Raw genomic sequence first — 25153 nt, forward strand, 5'->3', positions numbered from 1 at the left:
AAAGCAGCTGAGAATATATTGCAGTATTTCCATGAGTTTGACCCAGTCCATTGTCATTGGGTTCTCGCTATACTTGTACAGGCGAGTTTTATGAAGCCCATCGATGTGCCATTAAATTTGAAAGTGAATGGAAATATTGCTCAAATTGGGTTGCACATTAATGGGCAACCCGCCTCTCTCTCTCTCTCTCTCTCTCTTGGGAGTTGCATGCAACCAACCTAATGCGAGATAAACGTGGGAGTTGCCGATTGGTGCATTTTTCCCGGTTTTCACCTCCCCCTACCCGCATCCAAACACATGCGCTCCTCGAGGTTAAAGTTCTATCAATGTTTGCGGTTGATGACCTTTCATCAGAACTGGAAGATATTAGAAATCAACATCTTTTTAACAAATACAGAGCCAGAGAAAAGTGATGGGAGGGGTGTGGAGGGGAGGGGTGGAAGAAAGAACAAAGGGATAGGTCTGAGATTCGGTGGTGGGCAGGAGATTAAATGAAAAAAGTGGTGATGGTACAAGGCAAAAGGAGGTGAGAATGGGTCAAGTATAAAAATAATAGATGGGTCTAGAGTAGGTATGAATGGTTACAGCGGAATAGCAGAGTTAGAGGGAATCATGTCGAACCTGGCAAAGCCGAGAAGGTTTCCATGTCCCGCAAACTTGGCAGGTAAACCCCAGGGGTATGGACCAGAACCCATGCTGGGATTTCAGCTATTCTTTTTAGATGGACTCTAACAATACCATTACCAGCAGAAAATACTTTGGATGCTGGATATCTGTATTAAAGAAACAAAAGATGTGTCTAAAGGAAGTGTAAATGGGAATATCAGAGTCATCAGCCACACCTGCTGTCCGAAAATAAATGGGGTCTGAGGTTATGATCTGAAATTGTTGAACTCAATGTTGAGTCTGGAAGGCTGTAAAGTGCCTAGTAGAAAGATGAGGTGCTATTCCTCGAGTTTACATTGAATCTTCACAGTGTCGGAGGCCAAGGACAGAGAGTGTGGTGTCTCTGCACATTGTTACAAACTCACACGAGGCATGTATATATCCGACACGGTCACTCTGTGACCTTCACTTTATTCCCAGGACCAAGGAGTGCTGACCCTGGGTGGGACCTCCCCTTTTATACCTGGAAACCCAGGTGAGGAGTGTCTCCTGCAAGTTCGCCCCCTGTGGTCAGGGTGTGCATTTCAAGGGTACAGGTTCAGTGTGCATGAGTTACAGTTACATAACTATTGTCATTGCAAGGTGGTGAAATACAATGACATCACCTCCCCCCTTGAGTCTTTTAGTTTCAGAGGTTAAGTCTATCGGGTGGTCGACGCTCTCTCGTGGAGCGCCGCAGTTGTGGCTCTGATGGCTGAGCCTCAGTACGCATCTCTGTCACTTGAGGTGATTCCGGCCTGTCCGGGTTGGCTGCAGGGACTGTGCATGCTGAGGGGTGTCTTTGTTGCTCGTATGCTGGCAGTGGTGTGTGTGCTATCTCATCATGCTCTTCTTCCAGTTCCTCCGTGTCTATGCTGAACCTTGTCTTTACTTGGTACAAGTGTTTGCGGCATATCTGCCCATTGTTTAGTCTGACCACCATGACCCTGTTTCCTTCTTTGCCAATTATGGTGCCTTCAAGCCATTTGGGTCCCAAAGCATGGTTAAGAACAAATACCGGGTCATCTATTTCTATACACCTCCCCCTTGAGCCTCGATCATGGAGCTCGGTTTGGGACTGGCGCTTGCCCTCAACAATGTCTGCCAGGTCTGGGTGAATGAGGGACAGCCGCGTCTTGAGCGTGCGTTTCATGAGGAGGTCCGCTGGCGGGACTCCCGTGAGCGAGTGCGGCCGGGACCTATAGGCCAGTAGGAGGTGCGATAGGCGGTACTGAAGGGAGGGTCCTTGGATTCGTAGCATGCCCTGCTTTATGACTTGGACCGCCCGTTCTGCCTGGCCATTGGAAGCCAGCTTGAATGGCACTGTCCAGATGTGCTTGATCCCATTGCCCGACATAAACTCCTGGAATTCATGGCTGGTAAAACACGGGCCATTGTCGCTGACCAGGATGTCCGGCAAGCTGTGGGTCGCAAAAACCGTACGCAGACTCTCCACGGTGATGGATGTCGTGCACGAGTTCAGTATGATGCACTCGATCCACTTCGAGTATGCATCGACTACGATCGGGAACATTTTCCCCATGAACGGGCCCGCATAGTCTATGTGAATACGTGACCATGGCCTTGTGAGCCAGGGCCACGGGCTGAGTGCAGCCTCCCTGGGGGCATTGCCCAGCTGGGCACACATGTGACTGGGCAATGGCCTTCATTAACACGATGCCAGGGTGCTCGCTGTGGAGTTCCCTGATGAACGCTTCCCTTCCTTTCTGGGGCATGACTACCCGGCTGCCCCATAACAGGCAGTCGGCTTGGATGGAGAGTTCATCCATCCGTCTCTGAAATGGTCTGACTTCCTCGTGTGGGCGCCCAGTCCCCAGTTAGGACACATTTCTTTATCATGGATAGGAGGGGGTCCCTGTTGGTCCAGAGTTTGATCTGTCGGGCTGTGATGGGGGAGGCTGCAGTGTCAAAAGCCTCAACGGCCATGACCATCTCAGCGCTCTGCTCCGACGCCCCCTCGGTGGTGGCCAGTGGGAGCCTGCTGAGTGCATCAGCGCAATTTTCGGTGCCTGGCCGGTGCCGTATGGTGTAGTCATATGCAGCCAGCGTGAGGGCCCATCGCTGTATGCAAGCTGATGCGTTAGCGTTGACAGCCTTGCTGTCGGACAACAGGGATGTTAACGGCTTGTGGTCCATCTCTAGCTCGAACTGTCTACCAAAAAGGTACTGGTGCATCTTTTTCACACCGTACACACACGCGAGTGCCTCCTTCTCGACCATGCCGTATCCACGCTCTGCCTGGGAGAGCGACCTGGAGGCGTAAGCCACAGGTTGGAGTCGGCCGTCATCGTTACCCTGCTGCAATACACACCCAACACCATAGGATGACTCATCGCATGTTAAAATCAGTTTTTTACAGGGGTCATACAAAGTCAACAGTTTATTGGAACACAGCAGGTTCCTCGCCTTATTGAAAGCCCATTCTTGACAATCCCCCCAAAACCATTCACAACCTTTACGCAGGAGCATGTGTAACGGCTCCAACAATGTGCTTAAGTTCGGCAGAAAGTTCCCAAAATAGTTCAAAAGTCCCAGGAATGATCGCAACTCTGACGTGTTGCCGGGCCTAGGCGCCCGGCGAATCACCTCAGTTTTTGATTCAGTGGGCCGGATCCCATCTGCAGCAACCCTCCTGCCGAGGAACTCGACCTCTGGGGCCAAAAACACACACTTGACCTTTTTCAGCTACAAGCATACCCGATCCAATCGGCGTAGCACCTCCTCCAGGTTGCGGAGGTGTTCCTCGGTGTCTCGACCCGTTACATGGATGTCATCTTGGAATACAACCGTTCCAGGGATGGACTTGAGCAAGCTTTTCATGTTTCGCTGAAAGATAGCCACTGCCGAAAGAATGCCAAACGGGCACCTGTTGTAGACAAATAATCCTTTGTGCGTCGTGCTGGTGGTCAGAAGCTTGGAATCTTCCGCCAGTTCCTGAGTCATGTAGGCCGAAGTGAGGTCCAGCTTCGAAAACAGCTTTCCACCTTTTTTGCAATACCTGCGAGCATGAACTTCGCTCCACTGATGAAATGACGTGCACATCCCCCCATTTCCAATTCATCTCAACTAGCCAACTCCTCCCCAAAAGCGCGGGGTCATTTCCCGGAACAATCCAGAGTGGCAGCCGATTCTGTAATCCATTATGCGTTACCACCAAGTTTGCACTGCCCAGCACTGGGATTATCTCTTTGGTGTACGTACATAGCTGCGTCTCAATGCGTTCCAGTTTGGGCCTGCTAGCTCTGTGTGGCCATAGTCTCTCAAATTGTTGGGCGCTCATGAGTGACTGGCTAGCTCCTCTATCCAGCTCCATGTGCACCGGGATGCCATTCAGTAAGACTTTCATCATTATGGGTGGCGTTTTAGTGTATGAGCTGTGGACGTCAGCCACATGAACTCTCTGAACTTCAGCATCCATGATTGTTCCCCAGGCCTCATCCTGCATTACAGACCCCTTATCTAGTTCCTCTGTCTCGCAGACTAGCCTCGCTACTGCCTTTTTGCACATCCTGGCCAAGTGTCCACTGACATTACAAATCCTGCAGGTATAAATGGAACCTGCAGCTTTTGGCAGTGTGTCTACCCTCACACCTCCAGCATGAGCTGAGAGTGCTGTTAACAAAAAGACTATTCCCAGGCATTCCTCTCTGATGGCCCGTTTGGCTGTTTCTAAGCACTCTGATGGAGGGTATTATTGGTCCCATCACAGGATGCATTGTTCCTTGTGATGGCGTGAATTGCCAATCCCCTTTCCATTGTCCCTGTTGCGGGCCCACCCTGGAGCTTGTTGCTGCCTGGGCGGTGTCAAATTGCCCTTGCCTGCCTGCCTGGGTGGTGTCGAATTGCCCTTGCCTGCCTGCGGGGTTCTGTATCACTTTTGCAACATTAACTCCCTGGTTCATCGCAACATTAAAACCAGGGCTGCGTGCGTAAATTAGCTTGGACTCCTGTTCCCCTGCCATAAAGGTCTGAGCTATCAACGCCACCCCTTCTAAAGTCAAGTCCTTCGTCTTTATGAGCTTCCTGAAAATGCCAGCATTATTAATGCCCTCGATGAAAAAGTCCCTCAACATCTCCCCCCTGCAGGCATCGAAGAACTTACAGAGACTGGCCAAACGCCACAGTTCTGCAATGAAGTCCGTGACATTTTGACCCTCCCGGCGCTGGTGAGAGTAGAACCGGTGCCGGGCCATGTGTACGCTGCTTACCGGCTTGAGATGCTCACTGATCAGCTGGATGAGCTCCTCGAAGGACTTGTCCGCTGGCTTTTGGGGTGCGTGTAGGTCTTTCATCAGTGCATACGTCTGTGGACCACAGCTGGTCAGTAGATGCGCCCTCCGGTTGTCAGCCGCTGTCTCTTCCAGCTAGTCCTTTGTGATAAAGCTCTGCTGGAGTCTTTCCACAAAGTCGTCCCAGTCCTCACCCACAAAGTAGCGTTCCTCTGTGCCACCGGTGGCCATCCTCGTGGTTCGGTGATTCCCGTTTCTTGTCGCCAAATGCGATGTCTCTGCATCTTGTTACAAACTCACACGAGGCATGTATATATCAGACATGGTCACTCTGTGACCTTCACTTTATTCCCAGGACTAAAGAGTGCTGATCCTGGGTGGGACCTCCCCTTTTATACCTGGAAGCCCAGGTGAGGAGCTCACTCCCTGTGGTCAGGGTGTGCATTACAAGGGTACAGGTACAGTATGCATGAGTTACAGTTACATACTTATAGTCATTGCAAGATGGTGAAATACATTACAGAGGCCAAGGACAGAGAGGTGATGGTACAAGGCAAAAGGAGGTGAGAATGGGTCAAGTATAAACATAATAGATGGGTCTAGAGTAGGTATGAATGGTTACACTTCCTTCCTGGGGTGCTAACGGGATGGACGCATCAGCAGCGCTGCCGCGTTCGAGGGGTCCTTCCGTCACTTAATGGGAAGGGCCCACACTGCCGACTCTGCAGACGGAAAAGGGACCTATCTGGACCACCAGGGAGTGGGGGTGCCACACGATCAGCCCGACAAGCAGAGTGCCGGGCTGAGTGTTCTCGGCCTGGACCCCGCAAAGAAACCTGATCAGCAGCGGGAAAACAAAGCCTCACGATCTACATCGGCGTATTGCATTCAAGGTGCGGCGGGAGATCGTGGCAGGCATGCGGCAAGTGTTTTTGTGGCAGAGGAGCAGTGAGAAATCGTGGCAGAGGTGTGGCGAATGAGGGTATGGGGCCCAGAGGAGCCGAGCGCCCAGGGGCCGCATGGGCCTACCCACAGTGTGATATGTGTGCGCTCTAGGTCCGTGCAGCAGAGCAGGCCTCCAGTCGTCCAGGTTAACCCTTGTCACTGGATAAACATAGAAACATAGAAAATAGGTGCAGGAGTAGGCCATTCGGCCCTTCGAGCTGCACCACCATTCAATATGATCATGGCTGATCAAGCAACTTCAGTACCCCATTCCTGCTTTCTCTCCATACCCCTTGATCCCTTTAGCCTTAGGGGCCACATCTAACTCCCTTTTTAATATATCTAACGAACTGGCCCCAACAACTTTCTGTGGTAGAGAATTCCACAGGTTCACAATTCTCTGAGTGAAGAAGTTTCTCCTCATCTCGGTCCTAAATGGCTTACCCCTTATCCTTAGACTGTGACCCCTGGTTCTGGACTTCCCCAACATTGGGAACATTCTTCCTGCATCTAACCTATTGAATCCCGTCAGAATTTTATATGTTTCTATGAGATCCCCTCTCATTCTTCTAAATTTCAGTGAATATAAACCTAGTCGATCCAGTCTTTCTTCATATGTCAGTCCTGCCATCCTGGGAATCAGTCAGGTGAACCTTCGCTGTACTCCCTCAATAACAAGAATGTCCTTCCTCAGATTAGGAGACCAAAACTTACACAATATTCAAGGTGTGGCCTCACCAAGGCCCTGTACAACTGTAGTAAGACCTCCCTGGTCCTATACTCAAATCCCATGAAGACCAACATGCCATTTGCCTTCTTCACCGCCTGCTGTACCTGAATGCCAACTTTCAATGACTGATGTACCATGACATGCACGTCTCGTTGCACCTCCCCTTTTCCTAATCTGTCACTATTCAGATAATATTCTGCCTTCCTGTTTTTCCCACCAAAGTGGATAACCTCACACTTATTTACATTATACTGCATCTGCCATGCATTTGCCCACTCACCTAACCTGTCCAAGTCATCTGCAGCCTCTTAGCATCCACCTCGCAGTTCGCACTGCCACCCAGCTTAGTGTCATCTGCAAACTTGGAAATATTACATTCAATTCCTTCGTCCAAATCATTAATGTATATTGTAAATAGCTGGGGTCCCAGCACTGAACCCTGCGGCACCCCACTAGTCACTGCCTGCCATTCTGAAAAGGACCCATTTATTCCTACTCTTTGCTTCCTGTCTGCCAACCAATTCTCTATCCATGTCAATACATTATCCCCAATACCATGTGCTTTAATTTTGCACACTAATCTCTTGTGCGGGACCTTGTCAAAAGCCTTTTGAAAGTCCAAATACACCACATCCACTGGTTCTCCCTTGTCCACTCTACTAGTTACATCCTCAAAAATTTCTAGAAGATTTGTCAAGCATGATTTCCCTTTCATAAATCCATGCTGACTTGGACCGATCTTGTCACTGCTTTCCAAATGCACTGCTATTACATCTTTAAGAATTGATTCTAACATTTTCCCCACTACCGATATCAGGTTAACCGGTCTATAATTCTGTTTTCTCTCTCCCTCCTTTTTAAAAAAGTGGGGTTACATTAGCTATCCTCCAATCCATAGGAACTGATCCAGAGTCTATAGAATGTTGAAAAATGACCACCAATGCTTCTACTATTTCTAGGGACACTTCCTTAAGTACTCTGGAATGCATCTGCCATGCAGAGTAGAAGGCTTAGCTCTGTCAAGCCCGTGCGGTGGCTGATTTGCAACGGTCACCACAAGTTAAAAAAAATCCACGCACAGGCATCTTCCACCCCCTCAATTGGAGTTCAGACCTGGAACATTGGGTTCTTTGTTGAAACATCTGTGAACTCATGTGGAAGCAAGTCATCCTCGTTCGAGGGACCGACTATGAAGAATGGTTACAGCGGAATAGCAGAGTTAGATGGAATCATGTAGAACCTGGCAAAGCCAAGAAGGTTTCCATGTCCCGCAAACTTGGCAGGTAAACCCCAGGGGTATGGACCAGAACCCATGCTGGGATTCCAGCTATTCTTTTTAGATGGACTCTAACAATATCTTTACCAGCAGAAAATACTTTGGATGATGGATATCTGAAATTAAAGAAACAAAAGACGCATCTAAAGGAAGTGTAAATGGGAATATTGGAGTCATCACCCACACCAGCTGTCTGAAAATAAATGGGGTCTGAGGTTATGATCTGAAATTGTTGAACTCAATGTTGAGTCTGGAAGGCTGTAAAGTGCCTAGTAGAAAGATGAGGTGCTGTTCCTTGAGCTTACATTGAAACTTCACAGTGTAGGAGGCCAAGGACAGAGAGGTCAGAGTGGGAATTAAAATGGGAAGCAACCAGAAGCTCAGGGTCACACTGAATGGAGGTGTTCCGCAAAGTGGTCACCCAATCTGCGTTTGGTCTCCCCGATGGCGAGGAGACCGCATCATGAGCAGCGAATATAGTATACTAAAGTACAAGTAAATTGCTGTTTCACCTGAAAGGGGTGTTTGGGGCCCTGTACAGTAGGAAGGGAAGATGTAAAAAGGCAGGTGTTGCATCTCCTGCGCTTGCACGGGAAGGTACGTGGGATCGGGATTGGGTGTTGGGGGTGATGGAGGAGTGGACCATGGTGTCGTGGATGGAACGGTTCCTTCGAAATGGTGAGAGGGGAGGGGAAGATGTGTTTGGTGATGAGATCACACTGTAGGTGGCAAAAATGTCAGAGGATGATCTGTTGAATGTGAAGGAGGGTGGGTTGGAAGTTGAGGACAAGGGGAACCCGATTGTGGCTCTGGGAGGGAGGGGAAGAGGTGAGAGCAGAAATGCGGAAAATAGAATGGACACAGTCGAAGGTTCTGTCAACCACAATGGAGGGGATTCTTCGGTTGAGGAAAAAGGACAACATTTTGGAAGCACTGGTGTGGAAGGTGGCTTTGATGGAATACATGCATTGGGATGGAGAAGCTGGGAGAATGGAATAGAGTCCTTACAGGAAGCGGGGTGGGAGGAAGTGTAGTCAAGGTAGTCAGTGAGCTTATAGTGGATATTGGTTGATAACTGATCCCCAGAAATAGAGACAGAGAAGTCAAGGAAGGGAAGAGTCAGAGATGGACCATGTGAAGGTGAGGGAAGGATAGAAATTGGAAGCCAAGTTGATTACATTTTCTAGTTCAAGGCAAGAGCAGAAAACGGCACCAATACCATCATCAATGTACCAGAAAAAAAGGTGAGGGAGGGAACCTGAGTTGGACAGAATATTATTTAGCATCTTGCTTGTAACTTAAGTTAAACTAACTTGAGTATATATTGTGTCCTGCATATTTAATAATATCAGTTTTTTCCATGTTTCTTTCTCCCAGCTATCTCTCGGCAATATGGACCATTTAACTTCTTTTAGTTTTGTTTGCATGAAATCGTATTTTTCTGTCCTGGTCCTCACTGGAACCAATAGCTCTCAAAGCTGATCGTATTATAGTCGCTTGGTCCTTGTACTTCTGTATGACAGATGGCATCTTAATTACTTACATGGTGCAGCTGATAATAACCTGGGGCAAGTAGATAGAAATGTCCTGAGTCAAGAGACGAAACTCCACAAGTATGACAGTACACCAGCACATATATTACACAAACCTCGTCTCTCAGTTCTCAAAAACCTAATGAAAGGATTTAGAAAAGATTCACATGTTCATAGTTAACATTCTTTGCCCAGTAAATGGTGAATCACTCGTGCTGACAGTCATAAAAATGGCTCAGTAGTTATCTTGGCTTCCTATTGCGCAATGCATAAATATGCCCTGGATCTGACTGGTCTGTCTTGTTCAGTGCCGAGTAATAGAAAAATATAGGTAGCGTTGCTAAAAATAATTATATCTTTCTATTTTTCAATACAGAAATTTGCAGGAAAACATTACAGCCAAATTCATTCAAAAAATAAACCTTTTGAAACATCAATGACAAAGTCACTCAGTGAATCAGAGCAAGATCAAGCATCATTCTTAACTTATCAGGTAATAGCAGCACTGCCCAAAGCTGGGGCCACAACCGATGCAGTCATTTGTGAATAGAGCGACCAGCTGGAAGGGTTCAGTGATGCATAGCAAATGTTGAAGGGTCGGGACAGGTGTACAGTGATTTGTATCTACACAGCGCAATGGAGTTTATTTGTATCCTGGGTGTGATTTCGGAGTTTTTCCTCTTTTGGTGAAGGTTCATTTATTGAGGATGTCTCGTTCTACTGCTTCGGGGCCATCAAGCAACATTGTTTTCTCCAACGATAATTAGAGATGGCAGATTGAAAGGGCTGAACACTGGGTGGGTTGCACACTGCACATGCTTGTTTTAAGTCATAGGCATTTCACCGCATAGGACTGGTAGCAAAAGGAAGAGTAAAGCTTTGCAGCTGCACAAGGGTATGCACATGGGTGTGTGAGTCTATGTTATATTTGTGAAGTTTCATTTCCTTATTTCAGTCACAAAAATGTTATTCTATTGCACCACATTCCCGTTTTACCCATTCTTGGTTGCTGGGTAGCAAGTCGCCTTTTAACTTGTTTGATGATGAATGGGAAGACATGAATTGCTGATGACCAATGGGGGTATGTGCAAGGGGTGGTTGGATGTTTGTAGGACTGTTTTGTGTCAGTTGCATTGGGGAAGAGTGGGAAGAGTAGCAGTTACATGTGCTCCTGACATCGATCCACTGGTGAAACCTAAGTGAACCTTGCATTTATAAGGGCATTCTTTGCATCCTGGGTAGCAATGTAAGCAGCTGTGGGGTTGCATTACCCTCATCATCCTCCTCCCCCTCATCTTTCTCCTCCTCTGAATCGTCCGAAGAGGATCAGAGCTCTGTGCCTTGTTCCTCCTGCAGGTCCAAACCTCGCTGCTGTGCAATATAGTGCAGAGCGCAGCAAAAGCACAACCATTCTGGAGACCCTGCCTAATATGTACTGAAGGGCGCACCCAGATCTGTTCAGGCACCTGAAGCCTACTTTCAGCATGCCAATGGCTTGTTCATCGGGTGGTAATATGGCATTCATTGTAGCACTGTGGCTGTGTGTCTCTGGCAGAGCCTTGAAAGGATCCAAAGGCAAAAAGGTTGAGGGCAGTGGTGACTTTGGCTGCCACTGGTAACGCAGGACCATCAGGTCCAACAGGGAGCAAGTCTTTGTTACGGAGGCTGCAGATGTCTGCTACCACCTGACATGACATCCTGAGCCTCCTGAAGCACTGCTATTCTGACATGCCAAGGAAATTCAGCCTCTGCCTGTACACCCTGTGTCGTGGGTAGAGTGCCTCCTGTGAGCTGTACCCCTCTGCTACCCTGCTGTTTGCTGTCCAGCTGCAGGGCTCTAAAACAGTAGGCTGCTCCTGGTGCTGGTCATATTATTCCGTGTCCGAGGTTGAATCTGAGGCAGCCAGCCATCCTGACGTGATTGAGAAAACCTCCAAACGGTAGAAGGTGAACTTTCAGCAAAGGTTGTGTGAACAAAGCCTTTCCCACTAGTAGGTAAGAAAGCGGCTGTGAGTACTGAGTATGTATTGCAGTATATCCATCAGCTCCCTCAATTCCCACTGTGTTCATGCCTTGCTTTCACTGTCGAGTTTCAGGAAGACTGGGAAACCCGTAGATTGAGTGAATAGCATGTCAATGGGCAAGCCCCTCTCCTGAGGGGCTTGTGCGGAACCAGCCGAATGCGCTCGAGTTAAATGCAGAAATCGGCGGGTTGGAGAAGACTTCCCGATGTGTTGCATTTCTCCTGATTTTCACCACTCCACCTTCACCACCGCCCCCTCCCCGCCACCTGCACCCAAATATACATGCTCCTTAAGGTTAAAATTCCCCTATTGTTTTAGATTAATGGGGACTGATTGGATTTTGGGCATCTATGATGCCACTTAAAGGCAGTCAGCACCTCTTAAAGGGGAGCTGCATTTGGCTTCAGATAGTAGAGAAAAATTTCTGGGAGGAGCAATATGGATTGTAAGTGGTTTCGCCCCTGGTGGTTGTGAATCACCCCTCTTACAATAGTTCTAGGCAGCGGAATTATAGTCGTGAAAAGTAATATACAGTCATAGACAGATCTTTTCGTTCTCCACCGTTAAAATGCTTTTATTCAAGTTAAAATACACCTGCACCCAGTAAAAATACACCCTGGTAGTGTAATACAAACAAACACAGTACAACACACAATCTGGCCTGTCTAAACAGACCCCTAACGCGAACCACCCCTGCTCAGATTCAAAATTGCACCACTGGATCTGTTCCACAGAATGTGCGTACGCTTATGATCCTTGCAAAAATCTCCCCACTAAAACCTCTAAGGCTTGGTTGGGACACATGACACCCTTTCACACGGTGGTCTTAAAGATGCGTGGGCTGGGATAAATGCTCACCAATTACCCCTCTGGCTTACTTGCTGCTTCTCCCAATGAGGCATAACTTCTGGGTCTGTACCAAACTGTGGTATTCAAGTCCAGTCTCAAGTAGCAAGGCTCTCTAGCCTCGTAGATGGTGGTTTCTTCTCTCTGTTCCAGACGGAGTGCTCAGTCCTTGTGCATTGCAAACAGGTGTCGAAGAGGGGAGAGAGAGAGAGATGGCAGCCAAAAACTGCCTCTCTTATACTTGCAAAAATGCATCTTCTTCGTGCCAAAAATCCAACTGCCCTTTTCCCTGAGGTTGTCCTACTGAAAAACAAAATCAAGTCTCTGGCTTGTTCCCTTTTTAACTGGGCTGTACCTCGATGTGTGGCTCCGACGAGTCTGTGGTCGAAATAGTTTTCCTTTGTCCTTTGATGGCCTGAAACCCCGCCCACTTAATGTCTCACTGATGGGCACCTTTTGTCATGGAATGGGAATCCATCAACCATGATGTTCCTGCTTTCAGCCATTCTCATTCCCGCCCAGCTGATGTGTATTCAAGTTAAACATGTTTGGACCTGTCCCAGCCAGCTCTTCTGCTGTGAATATAGTAGCAATGTCCAAAAAGTGTTTTAGCTGAATTCTTACAGATGGCGTAAACATGAAAGAGCACCGGGATAATCCAATGCTGCTATAGAGGCCCCAGTGCAGGAAGTGGACAGGAGGAGGGAGATCCTCTTCACCCTGCTTAGGTGGCAGGAAGTCCTCCAAGCATCAACACCGCCATCCTTGACCCCTCTGTCCTTGCAAACTATCACCCCACCTCCACCCTTCCTTTCCTCTCCAAGGTTTTCGAACATGTTGTCGTCTCCAAAATCCATGCCCATCGTTCCTAGAACACCTTGTTTGAATCCCTCCAAATAAGTTTCCAACCCACCACAGCACCAAAACGGCTCTTACCAAGTTCACAAATGACATCCTAATTGATGCGATAAAAGTAAGCTATCCTTTCTTGTCCTTCTGGACCTGCCTGCAGCTTTTGACACGGTTGACCAAAAAATTCTGCTCCAACACCTCTCCACCATCATCCAGCTGGATGGGACTGCACTTGCCTCGTTCCATTCCTATCTTTCGAGCCATAGCCATAAAATTGCCTGCAATTATTTCTCTACCCGAATCGGCACCGTCACCTCTGGTTTCTCCCAAGGATCTATCCTTGGCCCCCTCCGATTTCTCATCTATATTCTGTTCCTCAGTGACACCATCCAGCGACACACCAAGAGTTTTTACATGTTCATTGATGACACCCAGCTCTACCTCTCTTCCACCTTTCTCAAATCTTCCACTGTCTCTATACTATCAGATTGCTTGTCCGACATCCAGCACTGGATGAGTAGAAATTTCCTCCAATTGAATATCATAAACAGCAAAGCCATTGAGGCCGGAATTACCCCCCTCGTTAAGGCCTCTTCGACCAGGGCCGACCCATCCTAAATTGCCTCCGAGCCGGGAGCAGCGGGAACAGATTTCTGCTGCCGCCCATTGGGCACATGCCGATCCCCTTCCGACCGGAGGCGACCCTCTTTCCAACCCGCGAGGGAAATTGCCCACGGGAGCAGTCCCGCCGCCGCTCGGTGTCACTGACTGCTTTCCCCTGCAGGAAGCTGTGTGTGGCTGGGCATCACGCCTGCCCTTAAAGGGGAGGGCGCGCTGTCGCTGCCTCCATTTTATTTTAGTTGTCGGCCGACTCCAAAGTCGGCTCGACAATGGTGGCAACAGGTTTGGCTGGGCCGCCAATAGACAGCCCGGCAACCCCTCTTGGGTACCTGAAACCCTCCCTGGTGGTCCAGCAGGCCTAACTAAACTAACTGCAGAGCTCGCAGTGGCCCTCCCCTTTAACTGAATGTGAGGGACATTGTGATGCGTTAATGCGATGCGGCACATCCGCATTGTGCTGTCGTCATCAGCGCGGCACTGATAACTCGTCGCATGGCCGTCCCACTTCAATGGCACTTCCGCCCTCAACACCGCCTTGACCGGAAATGGAAAACAAAGAGGTGAACCAATTTCCACTCGATGGATTGGGGCGGAGAAAAACCTAACGAATCGATGAGTGCGCCTACTTTTTGGTCAGGAAGCAATTTCAGCCCCATTGTCTTTGGTTCAAACCACTTCCACTGATTCGATCTCTCTCCCTGGCGAGTGTCTAAGGCTGACCAAGTCTGTTCGCAACCTTGGTGTGATATTTGATCATGAATTGAGCGTCCTACCTCATATCCGTTCTATCACTAAGTCCACCCATTCCCATCTTTGTAATATTGCCTGTCCCCACCCGTGCCTCCACAAGGCATGGCTGAAACCCTCATCCATGCCTTTATAACCTCTAGACTTGACTATTCCAATGTATTCCTGGCCGGCCTCCCTCGTTCTACCCTCTATAAACTTGAGGTCATCCAAAACTCTGTCCTAACTCACACCAAGTGCCGCTGACCCATCTCCCCTGTTCTTACTGACCTACACTGGCTCCCAGTTAAGCAACGCCTTGATTTTAAAATTCTCAATCTTGTTTTCCAATTCCCCCATGGCCTCGCCTCTCTTTACCTCTGTAATCTCCTTCAGCCCTATAATCCCCCGAGATATTTGCGCTCTGCTAATTCTGGCCTCTTGAATATCCCCGATTTTAATTGCTCCACCATTGGCAGTCGTGCCTTCAACTGCCTAGATCCTAAGTCCTGGAACTCCCTCCCTGAATCTCTCCGCCTTTCCACTTCTCTTTCCTCCTTAAAACCTATCTCTTTAAGCAAGCTTTTGGTCATCTGCCCTAACAGCCTCTTATATGGTTCGGTATCAAATTTGTGGAGCGAGAACAGAGTTAACATTTCAGGTTGCTGACCCTTCATTAGAACTGCTAGATGTTAGAGATGAATGACTTTTCAACAAATACAGAGCCAGGAAAAGTGGGGCAGGAAAAGAACAAAAGGGAAAGGTCTGTGATAGGATGGAGGCCAGGAGTGATTAAATGACAAAAGTGATGATGGTGCAAGGCAAGATGGGTGGTCATAGAACAAGTATAAAAACAAAAGATGGGCCATTTGTGTCATATAAGTAACCAGAATGCCATCTATCATACAGAAGTACAGGGGTCAAGCAACTATAAAACGATCAGCTTTTAAATCATCTGGTTATTGGTGCAAGTGAGGATCGGGACAGAAAAATATAATCTCATGCAGAGAAAATTGAAAGAAGTTACACGGTTGTAAGTCAGCAAGCACAGGGCAAATGAGTGAGCGGGACTTGGCGTGAGTTAGGACACGAGCGGCAGAGCTTTGGATGAGGGTAGAACAAGGGAGGTCGACCGGGAGTACATTGGAATAGTCAAGTCTAAAGGTTATAAAAGCATGGATGAGGGTTTCAGCAGCAGATAAGTTGGGGCAAGGGTGGAGATGGGTGATATTACAAAGGTGGAAATGGGTTATACCGTTTAGTATCTTGCCTGTAACTTAAGTTAAACTAACTTGAGTATATACTTTGTCCTGCATATTTAATAAAATCAGTGATTTCTATGTTTTTTTTTGTTCTGGCTTTCTGTCAGCAACATGAATGCTTAACTATGTTTTGTCCGCATGAAATCATATTTTTCTATCCCGATCTTCACTGGCACCAATAGCCAGATGATCTTAAAGCTGCTCATTTTATAGTCGCTTGACCTCTGTACTTCTATATGACAGACGGAATTCTGTTTAATTACATGATACAGCTGGTAATAACCTGGGGGAAGTAGATAGAAATGTCCCGAGTCAATCAACCACCTTCAACACTCGAGACAAAACTCCAAAACTATGATGGGCCCAAGATCATTCTACCTATTAGACAAACCTCCTCCCTGTGTTCTGATGAAATCTAATCAAAGGATTTATAAAAGGTTTTATGTTCACAGTTAATATTCCTTGCCCAGTAAATGGTGAATCACTCGTGGTGGCAATCGTGAAAAGCAAATAGCTCAGTAGTTATCTTGGCTTCCTAATTCGCGATGCATAAATTTGCCCTGGATTTCTCCACAGTATAACGAAGGCCACCTATTTTCACCTCCGTAACATTGTCCGTCTCTGCCTTTGCCTCAGCTCACCCGCTGCTGAAGCCCTCATCCATGCCTTTGTTACCTCTAGACTTGACTATTCCAATGCACTCCTGGCTGGCCTCCCACATTCTATCCTATGTAATTTAGAAGTGATCCAAAACTCGGCTGCCCGTGTCCTAATTCGCACCAAGTCCCGCTCACCCATCATCTGTGCTCGCTGCCCTACTTTGGCTTCCAGTTAAGCAATGCCTCGATTTCAAAATTGTCATCTTTATTTTCAAATCACTCCATGGCCTCGCCCCTCAATATCTCTGTAATCTCCTCCAGCCCCACAACCCCCCGAGATGTCTGCACTCCTCTAATTCTACCCTCTTGAGCATCCCTGTTTATAATTGCTCAACCATTGGTGGTCGTGCCTTTTGTTGCCTAGGCCCCAAGCTCTGGAGCTCCCTGCCTAAACCTCTCCGCCTCTCTACCTCTCTTTTCTCCTTCAAGACACTCCTTAAAACCTACCTCTTTGACCAAGCTTTTGGTCACTTGCGCTAATTTCTACTTATGCGGCTCGGTGTCAAATTCTTTATCTCATAATACTCCTGTGAAGCGCCTTGGGACGTTTCACTACGTTAAAGGTGCTATATAAATACAAGTTGTTGTTGTTAGATCTCTGCCTTGTTCAGTGTAGGAGGCGAAATAGAGTAAGAGAAAAAAATATAGGATGCATTGCTAAAAACAATCATATCTCTATTTTTTACTACAGCGACCTCAAGTAAAACGTCGCAGTGTGGCTTCCTCTACAAATGCACCTTCAGCGATATCACTGCTAAGTATAGACAGTGAGGCAGAGCAACATGACACTTTCTCATCATTCATAGCTCCTCGGGTAATAACAGAATACTGTTTACTATAGACTCCCAAATAATGAGAAGGAGCTAGAGGAGCAAATCTGTAGGCTAATTTCAGAGAAATGTAAAAATAATAGAGCAATAATAGGAGGGGACTTCAATTTCGCAAAATAGACTGGGGAAAAACAGATTAAAGGGCAAGGAGGGTGAGGAATTCTTAAAAAGAATTTACAGGAGGACTGTCTTAGCCCAATAAGGAATGGCGCAGTGCTGGATCTAGTTCTGTTTCAAAACAGGGCAAGTGGAGGGTGTTTCAGAGGGAGAACACCTGGGTAATGGTGATCATAAAATAATTAGGTTTAAAGTAGTTATGGAAGGGAACAAAGAAAATTCCCAACTGGGAAAGAATTTCAGTGATTTATGAAGAGATCTAGCACAGGGGGACTGAAAAAAAGATGATTGGCCCCGAAAACAGTAAATGAGCAATGACAGGCTTTCAAGGCAGAGATAGTTTGAGTACCAACCAAACAGATTCCCATAAGGAGGAAAGATGAGGCATTCAAAGCTAGCACTTCCTGGATTTCAAAGGAAATAGAGGTTAAGATAACACAAGAAAAGGAGGCTTATTCCAAATGTCAGGTACAGAAAACAATTGAAAACCAGGCAGAATACAGAGAGTGCAGGGGGAAATTGAAAAATGATATATGAAGGGGAAAGAGAGAATATGATATAAGATTAGCAGCTGCGTGGATGGGCAACGCTTTGGAGGTCCCGCGCAGCCACCTCACCAGCTTTTAAATGGAAAAAAACGCACGTACGTGAAATTTTGAATGGGCCACGCAGTCCATTAAAGGGGCCACATGGCCCTCAAAAATTAGAGGACCATTGAAAGGGAACCTAAAACTCTTTTATAAACACATAAAAATTAAAAGGATGGGTGGAGCCCATTAGGACAAAATAGGAAATCTTCTTGTGGAGGCAAGGGTATGACTGAGGTATTGAATGAGTACTTTGCATCTGTCTTCACAAAGGAAGAGGATCAAGTTAATGCCAGTGTTCAAATATTGGATCAGATAAAAATAGTTAGAAATAGGTTGGCAGCACACAAAGTTAACAAGTTACCTAGTCCAGATGGGATGTATCCTAGGTTGTTGAGGCGAGCAAGGATGATGATAGCAGAAGCTCTGACCACAATCTTTCAATCCTCCTTGGATATTGGAGTGATGCCAGAGGACTGGAGGATTGCAAATGTTACACCCGTGTTCAAAAAGAGAGAGAGAGATAAACCTGGTAACTATAGTCTAACATCAGTGGTGGGAAAACTACTTGTAACCATTGTCAAGGAAAAAAATTAATTCTCACTTGGAGAAGCGTGAATTAATAAGAGACAGCCAGTACAGATTTATTAAAGGCAAATCGTGTCTGACTAACCTGTTTGATACAGTACCTCAGAACAGACTTACTTGGAAAATAGAAACACATGGTATCAAAGGGAGGGAGGGGTGGTAACTTGGGTATGAAATTGGCTAAGGGATAAGAGATAAAGATTAGTGGTGAACGGAAGTTTTTTCTGACTGGAGAGAAGTATGCAGTGGGGTCTCCCAGGGGGTTTGTATTAAGAACTTTGTTTTTCTTGTATATAAATGTCCTGGACTTGGGTATATGAAGTACTATTTTGAAGTTTGCAGACGATATAAAACTTGGCAATGTAGGAAATAGTGTGCATGGCAGTAGACTTCAGGAGGACATAGACAGGCAAGTACATGGCAGATGCCATTTAATGCGGGGAAAGTGTGAAGTGGTGCCCTTTGGAAGAAACAAGATAGGGCTCAATTTTCCCCAATGCCATTTTTTGGCATATTGCCAGAGTTACGCCCATTTTTTTCTTGTCCCAACTACTCCAAAAAAATAAGTACCAAGTTTCCTCATTCTATTTTTTGAAATTGGTGCCGCGCAGCCTGTTCTGTAGCTTCGGGGGGGTGGAGCCTAATATCTATGCCAAAAAAACGCTGACCCCCCTTCTATGCATGTGCAAAAAAGAAAAGGACCTTTATGATGTGATTGCTATGGGCGCGCATGCCCAGTACAGCTCCCTGTTTGCATTCGGCCATTTTTAAAGAGCCAGTTGTGTGTGAGAACTTTAATTCTCATTGCAAAAATCCGAGTTCCAATACAAGATGCAACGTGGCTCAAGGACCAAGAATTTCTTACAGGATGAAGTGGAAGCACTAGTTACCGTAATTGAGGCCAGATGGCACAAACTGGACACCAACAGAGGTCACACAAAGGTTTCAGCAAAAGAAATGAAGAAATGCTGGAAGCAACTTGCAGAAGATTACTGTGCAATGGTGACCACTCTGAGGTCTGGAGGCCAGTGCAAAAAGAAATGGCAGGACCTTGGTCAAGAAGTTAGTGTAAGTAATATTTTCATTTATTCAATGGAATTGAATGTGACCAGCTGTATATGTTCACCCAGCAGAAAGACACCCTCCCTAAAAAGTTATATTTTCATCTTTGCAGAGGAAGGTGGCACACAACAAATGGGAAAGAACTCGAACAGGAGGAGGCCTGGCAAATCTGCACCCACTGACAACTTTGGAAGAGAGGGTCACTGCTTTGTTGGGTACTGCCTGGAGAAAAGCAATCACCACTGCACAATCTCCGCTGTGTGAGCTTACCTAACCCTGCCCCCTCCTCTGCTGCTAACCATTTGTCTGCTCTTATATTTTGAAGAACTTGAGGCCAACCCTGACGATGCAGAAAAAGATTCAGATGTGGACGAGCCTGAAGAGGAGAACATCTTCCAATCCCACCTTCCAGACCAAGAGCATGGGGGTGAAGGGAGGGGGAGGGGATGGATGAAGTCCCCACTGTTATTACTCACTTTGGTGGAGGTGCAGGTGCCGCCCATTGAGGTGCCAGCCCCTTTCCTGAGTGGTATGAGTGTTGCTGGGACTTTCCATGGTTTCCCACTGTCCGAGGCTGGGGATTCCAGTGGGGCGCAATGAGGTGCACCAAGGGCCCTACCATCCAAGGCTGCGGGTCCCAGTGGGATGCAGCGAGCCACAACCAGGTTGAGGAAGGGAAGGAGAGCTCGACAGTGCTCTGCTGAGGTGCAGGATCTAACAGACGTGGTTCAGATGGTGGCAATGAGTGCGGAGAGCATTGATCTTACGCAATCATTCCTGGACACTATCAGTGGGGTGGATGATGAGGTATTGGGACTGTCAGGAGAAGTAACAACACTCTCACGAGCAATGGGAACACTGTCCGGGAACATAAGGGAGGGAATGTTGCAGGTCATTGACACACTGTTGCTCAACATGAGGGAGGGCATGTCACAGGTAGCTGAAACACTGTTGACGAACATGAGGGAGGGAAGGGTGCAGGTAGTTGACACACTGTCAGGGCACATGAGGGAGGGAATGTTGGAGTTAGCTGCTGCAATAAGGGAACATGTCCAGATCCTGCGCCCATTGACAGAATCAACTGACACTCCCACTTTTAATCCCCAGACCAGCCTCTGAAGAGGTCCAAGCCGGGCCTTCCATATTACCGGCTGCCACCTCCCCTACTTCAAGAAGTGCGCATTACCTGAGATGTTTGAAAGAATAAGCTTGGTACCAACCCGAGGAATGCTGCGCCACCGCCTGTGGGCAGGGCTGGAGTCGCCAAGACCAAGCGCAGCGGGGGTGGTCTTAGAATAAGGTGGAGGAGAGATGGGCGCAGCCTTTCTTTGTGGATGTTATTATTGTTACTGTTGTAACTGTTCTCAAATTAAGTTTTTTGGAAGTTATGTAAATTTACAAGTTTAAAAGTTTGTAAGTGATAAAGTTTTTAAGTGATCTTGGAGTTTGTAAGTGATCTTAAAGTTTTTAAGTGATCTTAGAGTTTGTAAGTGATCTTAACTGAAAACGTTAAAGTTTGATACAAAAATATTTTTATTAAAGTTAAGTACAAACAAATGTTTGTTAAACTTTTGAATAAAATATATTTTAAATTATAACTGAATAATTTCCATTATTAATGCAACTTTTTGAAGTAAACAAGAATCAGTTCCATCATTTGTTTCATTAACACAACACAACATTACGGAACAGGTCCAAACAGTAAACATGGTCCATTTGGAATAGTTGCCGTTGATCCTTCAGGCAGCAAAGTGTTCACGGATGAGCTGCTGGCGCAAGGCTCGAGCAATCATTAAAGGGGCACGATGGCCCGCCCTCTTCCGCTGTCGTGCTCGGGGTTAGGTAGTTGCATGGCTTCCTCATTCTCCTCCTCCTCCTCATCATCTGCATCTTCCTCATCATCAGCCACTCTCACCTCAGGAGGGTCTTCTACTACCAGCTGCTGCTGCCTCATGATGGTTAAGTTATACAGCATGCAGCACTGACCGTAAATCTCAGGGGAGTATTGCAAGTAGCCTCTGGAATGGTCCAGGCATCGTAAATGGTGTTTCACGATGCCAATGGTCTTCTTTATTATGTTGCGCATCGCAATGTGAGACATGTTGTATTCCCGGTCAGCTTCCATCCGGGTTACGCGTAGGGGCGTCATGAGCCAGGTGGCAAGATCATACCCTTTGTCTCCCAGTAGTCAGCTCTGCCCTTCTGGCTGCTGCTGAAACATGGCAGATATAGCACTCTCATGTAGGATGAACGCATCATGGGCGCTCCCAGGGTATCTTGCATCGACTGTCATGATGCGATGCATGTTGTCACACATGAGTTGCATATTAAAGGAGTGGAAGCCTTTTCTGTTCCTGTACATCTCAGAATCCACCAAAGGTGCTCACAAGGCGATGTGGGTACAATCAATGCAACCCTGTATCTTTGGGAAGCCAGTAATCCTGGAGAAGCCCACAGCACTTTCACGCATTGCCTGGGTGGTCATGGGTAGCTTTATATAGTCATTTCTCTTGGCATATAGTGCAGCAGTCACCTGCCGAATGCAGATATGTGTTGCATGTTGAGAAATTGCGCACACATTCCCAGTTGTGGCCTGGAATGATCCAGATGCATAGAATGAAAGTGCAGTTCTAATCTTCACTTCAACTGACAAAGCAGTCTGCCTGATGCTTCTAGGTTGCAGGTCTGCTTTTACTAACTCACAGATATCAGTTACAACTTCTTTGCATAAACGAAGCCTTCTGAAGCAGTCTGCATCATACAGGTGCAGGTATGAATGCCTGTCTCGATATACCCTACGTTGGTAAGGCCTCCTGCCCATCATCCTACATGCTCTGAGGTTTTCATGCGATGACGTCAAATCATAAGAACATAAGAAATAAGAGCAAGAGTAGGCCACTCGGCCCCTCGAGCCTGTTCCGCCATTCAATAAGATCATGGCTGATCTGATCATGGACTCAGTTGCACTTCCCTGCCCGCTCTCCATAACCCTTCATTCCCCTATCGCTCAAAAATCTGTCTATCCCTGCTTTAAATATATTCAATGACCCAGCCTCCACAGCTCTCTGGGGCAGAGAATTCCATAGATTTACAACCCTCAGGGAAGAAATTCCTCCTCATCTCAGTTTTAAATGAGTGGCCCCTTATTCTGAGACTATGTCCCCTAGTTTTAGTTTCCTCTATGTGGAAATATCCTCCCTGCATCCACCATGTCGAGCCCCCTTACTATCTTATATGTTTTGATGAGATCACCTCCCATTCTTCTGAATTCCAATAAGTATAGGCTCAACCAACTCAACCTATCTTCATAAGTCAATCCCCTCATCTTCAAAATCAACCTAGTGAACCTTCTCTGGCTAGCCTCCAATGCAAGTATATCCTTCCTTAAATGCGGAGACCAAAACTGCATGCAGTACTCCAGGTGTGGCCTCACCAATACCCTGTACTGTTGTAGCAGGACTTCTCTGATTTTATACTCTATCCCCCTTACAATAAAGGCCAACATTCTTTTTGCCTTCCTGATTACTTGCTGTATCTGCATACTAACTTATGTTTCATGTACAAGGACCCCCAGGTCCCTCTGAACTGCAGCACTTTGCAATTTTTCTCCATTTAAATTATAATTTGCTTTTCTCACATTTTCCTACATTATACTCCATCTGCCAAATGTTTGCCCACTCACTTAGCCTGTCTATATCCCTTTGCAGATTTTTTTGTGTCCTCCTCACAATTTGCTTTCCCACCCATCTTTGTATCATTAGCAAACTTACATTATATTACACTCGGTCCCTTCATCCAAGTCATTAATATAGATTGTAAATAGTTGAGGACCCAGCATTGATCCCTGCGGCACCCCACTAGTTACTGTTTGCCAATCGGAAAATTACCCATTTATCCGGACTCTCTGTTTTCTGTTAGTTAGCCAATCCTCTATCCATGCTAATATATTAACCCCAACCCAGTGAACTTTAATCTTGTGCAGTAACCTTTTATGTGGCACCTTTTCGAATGTCTTCTGGAAATCCAAATACACCACATCCACTGGTTCCCCCTTATCCACCCTGCTTGTTACATACTCAAAGAACTCCAGCAAATTTGTCAAACATGATTTCACTTTCATAAAACGACAGATGTTAGGCTAACTGGTCTATAGTTTCCTGCTTTTTGTCTGCCTCCTTTTTTAAATAGGGGTGTTACATTTGCGGTTTTCCAATCCGCAGAGACCACCCCAGAATCCAGGGAATTTTGGTAGATTACAACGCAAGCACTATCTCTGCAGCCACTTCTTTTAAGATCCTAGGATGTAAGCCATCAGGTCCAGGGGGCTTGTCACCTCCACAACACCATCATGCAGAAGGCTTGCACGTGGTATGGCATTGTCACTATTGCCCCCATGATTAAATTGTACCTTTGCAAGAAGCTCAAAACGGCAGGCAGGACAAGCTTCTTTGTTGTCTCTCTCCCCAAAGTCGACATCCTAGTATGGACCATACCCAGGTCTGAACATGTGCAATGGGCTTGCTTAGATCGGGAAACACCCCCCGCCCCCCCCCCCCCCGCCTCTGGGCTTCATTTGATGCTGCTTGCTTGCTGCATAGTGGCATAATGTAAGGCTTCTCATGCCTTCAGTTCGGCTTCCATCCCGCCCTCCCCGGGCTTCTTTCAAGCTGAGGGACCGATTCTGCTGGCCGACGCTCCGACCCTCGAGCCCAATTTGGTGGTGGTGGGCACTTTTTTAAAAATCCAAACTTAAAGAATTGCATGAAACTTCCATTTTCTGCAGTTTCAGTTGGAAAAATTTAAGGTTGATGATGCATATTTATGTGTTCTTGACACCCTCCAAAACTTCACCTAAAAACAATGGTGTCTTTCTGCACCTGGTTTTTCTTAAGTGCCCAGAAGGTTTTTTGGGAGTGGTCACATATGCCATCCTAGGAGAATTATAAGTTGGCCAAACTTGCATAATTGTGAAAAACTGGCGCAGATATCAGGTTAAGCCACTTATGACGCAAAAAAAAGAAACTAAAAAAATCGGAACTAACTGAATTATGCTGGCACACAACCTTTGCGGAAACTTGGCTTTTTAACTTTAGGCAAAAAAAAGCAGCACACGCCAAAAAAACGGCGCAAATCACTGGGGAAAATTGAGTCCATGGAGAGGCAGTATAATCTAAGTGGTAATATTTTGAGGAGTGTGCAACAACAACAGGGACCCGAGGGTGCATATTCATAAATCTTTAAAGGTGACAGGGCAAGATGATAAGGCAGCAAAGAAAGCATATGGAATACTTGACTTTGTAAATAGGGACATTGAATACACAAACAAGAAAGTCAGGTTAAACCTTTACAAATCTCTGGTTAGTTCTCAGCAGGAGTATTGTGTCCAATTCTGGGCACTACACTTTAGGAGGGCTGTCAAGGTCTTGGAGTGGATACAGAGGAGTTTTATCAGGATAATACCAGGGGTGAGGGAGTTCAGTTATATGGAGACATTGGAGAAGCTGAGATTGTTCTCCTTGGAACAGAGAGATTTAAGCAGAGACCTAATAGAGTTAATCAAAATTATGAGGGGTTTTAATAGAGCAAGTCAGGAGAAACTTT

This window comes from Pristiophorus japonicus, chromosome 3 (assembly GCF_044704955.1).
Source record: "Pristiophorus japonicus isolate sPriJap1 chromosome 3, sPriJap1.hap1, whole genome shotgun sequence".
Classification (NCBI taxonomy): Eukaryota; Metazoa; Chordata; class Chondrichthyes; family Pristiophoridae; genus Pristiophorus; species Pristiophorus japonicus.